General features: G+C 30.2%; 1 non-coding gene across 1 annotated transcript; it reads left to right on the forward strand.

Moving 5' to 3' along the window:
* Window positions 1-575: 575 nt before the first annotated feature.
* LOC116662914 lies at window positions 576-679 on the forward strand. Its single transcript, XR_004318997.1, has one exon. It is a non-coding gene; the product is annotated as a U6 spliceosomal RNA (small nuclear RNA).
* The last annotated feature ends 2,287 nt before the right edge of the window (window positions 680-2,966 follow it).

The raw sequence follows: 2,966 nt of genomic DNA on the forward strand, positions 1-2,966 counted from the left end.
AGTAAACCATGAAAAAGATATTCTAGACCCTCTCCCAATATGAAATGTATTTTATGTCCTTTATAATTAAGATATTGGAATATGAATGACCCAGAATAGAAAATCTGGAAATACACCTATTGGCAAGGAAAACTGAGTATATTATGAACACAGAATCAGAAATCATTGAGCAAAAAATATCATTTATAATGAGCAGTGTTGGAATACTATCATAGCCATATGAAGAAAAAACAAGAAGATAACTTCACACAGCAAGTATCAGAAAAAAAATGTGTGAATTCACCTATAAACTTGAAAGTAGGGAAAAGTCCTAACTGTGATTAATAAAATAGAGTCAATAAAGGGTAAGATTAATAGTATTAATTTTATAACTTTTTCAAAAACTATCTCTGACAAATAAACATTACATTCAACAAAAGACAAAACAGTAAAACCTAAATGCAATGAAAATGTTTATAAAGTCCATCAGATCTATTCATTAATAGAATTTTAAGATACAATATATTTGTGATATAAACCAAGCCAGATACTCAGATGTATCCTAAAGGTATTTTAAAGATAAGAAGAAATGCAAGGTGTCACTTCAGCAGCACACATACTAAAATTGGAATGATAGAGAAGATTAGTATGGACCCTGTGTGAAAATGATATGTAAATTAGTATAGCATTCTATATTTTTCTGTATACTTAAAAATGATTAAAATAGTAATTTTATGTTACATGTTTTACCATAATAAAAAGATATCAAAATATAAATGAAAAAATTAAAATAATGTGGTAAGTAAAAAGAAGCGCAAGGACACTAAACTTCTTCAGTCATCTCTATTTCAGTAAAAATGTTGGTATTAGTATCATTCTGAGTTCATATTTATACTAAAAAAAATTTAAATCTAGCTGGTTAGATTAGTCTCAATAAAAACAGTGAGAAAAGACTAGACATGATGTACCTCTTGATGTGTTGCAGTAGGAAGGTCGCAACTCCTCCTATTTATCAAAAAATAAAATAAATTTGATCATCCTTCTAAAATGTAACCACTTTCTTACAGGAAGTAAAGTAGCGTGTAGACCATCTTAAGTGAAACAAAAGAGTACAATAAGCAAAATCCAAAAGGTGCAAAATTATTATACAATCAATGCCCCTGTTTTCTTTATTGAATAAATTATAAGAAAAAAGATGGGAAGTTTATAAATTAAAAACAATTTAAACTATACCAAAAAAAGCAGTATAAACTTTGTTTCCTGATTCAAACAATTGTTTGTAAATCAAAAATACTGTAAGATATTGGAGGAAATGTGAATCCTGTGTATTTCATAACATTAAATGAATTATACTTAAATTACTTTAGGGGAAATGATAAAATATTGGAATAATGATTTTTAAAGTGTCTTTTATACATACATATGAGGGATCGTTGGATGCAGTAATTATTATCTAGGATTTGACAGAAAAAATATCCAGGCTGAGGTGTGGGATGGCGATTAGGTTTAGACTTGGAGAAAAATTGATTGTTTTGCAACTGGATTTTGGATCCATGTGGGTTCATTATGTTCCTTTTTTCTTTTCAGTATTTGTACTGTTCCATAGCATTTTTATGAAGTACGAGCACTAATATCACAGACAAAAAGTAGTGAAGGAAAAGCATCCTTTCAAATTATTTACATGGCTGTGAATAAGAAAGAACAATGAGAGAGAACCTAAGCTTATTATGCTCTATTTATCTTCTTTTAAACTCTTCATTGCTTCAACCCACTTTCCATCGAGCTTATGCTTTCCTATTTTAAAGTGCATATGGCTAGATGTACATGAAATTGTTAACCAAAAATAGTTGGTCAAATTCTTTTGTAATAAAGTAACATGCCTTGGCTTTTTTTTTTTTTTTAAACATAATCTTAAGGATTAGACATTAAATGCCAAGTACTTTTTAAAGTATTTTTGCTATTTACTCTCCACCTGGGAGAAATGTGACCTCATTCCATGTTCTAAATAACACAATAGTGCCCTAGTGATTAGTGTATTAAGACAGATGGAAGGAAAACACATGGCTTTGCACTTTTAACAACCTGCTCAATATTAACCAGTTACCAAGGCATTTAAAAGCAAAGCATAAAAAATTCAATTGATTAAGCATGGTGGGCAATAAATTAAACAAACTCTATATTTATGTTACTAATACGGAAGTAACAGTCTTTTATTTTGAGTGACAGCCACCACAGTCAAGGTTTAGAACACTCCCATCCCCCAAAAATTCTTCTTACGTCCCTTAGTAGTCAGTCGCTCTACCCACACTTGCTTCTAAATAATCACTGATCAGCCAGAAAACAAACTATGGTTTTGCCTTTTCTAGAATTTCACATAACTTTTATACAAAACCATAGAGTATGTAGTCTTTAATAAGTGGCTTCTTTTACGTAAGTGCTGACTGTGCAGTACTGGGAAACTTGGCTGTATCATTCCTGAGTGGCTTCTAGATATAATAGAGAAAGCATTGAAGAATAAGGCAGAAGACCTCACTTCTCTCTCTCCTGCCCTAATCCTTGAACTGATACATATTTTAATTTCTTTCATTCAGCAACAGTAAGATGAGAATAGTACCATTTTGTTCTCTTCAAGGCTGCTATGTTAGATCTGATTAGAGAGAGTGTGTAAAGTGCTTTCTAAAATGTGATACACTACACAGGTGTATTCAGAAGAAAAGAACAGCAGAAGTAAGAGAAATGACAGCTTTTTAAAAGATACTATTAACGATGAGTAAATGTATATTAAAATATAAAGTTCTCAAATTCAATTTTTTCTTTGTGGCGATGGGAATAAAATGGAGAGAAACTGTGAATGGATTTTTATGAAATTTGAGTAAAACAGAAAAAAGTAAAACAAGAAGTATAGAAAAGCACTATTAAGCCTATATAAATAAAAATAGCTAGCTTTAGAAATAAACTGTATGATTTTAATTATTTTCTTCATCAAC

This window comes from Camelus ferus, chromosome 3 (assembly GCF_009834535.1).
Source record: "Camelus ferus isolate YT-003-E chromosome 3, BCGSAC_Cfer_1.0, whole genome shotgun sequence".
Lineage (NCBI taxonomy): Eukaryota > Metazoa > Chordata > Mammalia > Artiodactyla > Camelidae > Camelus > Camelus ferus.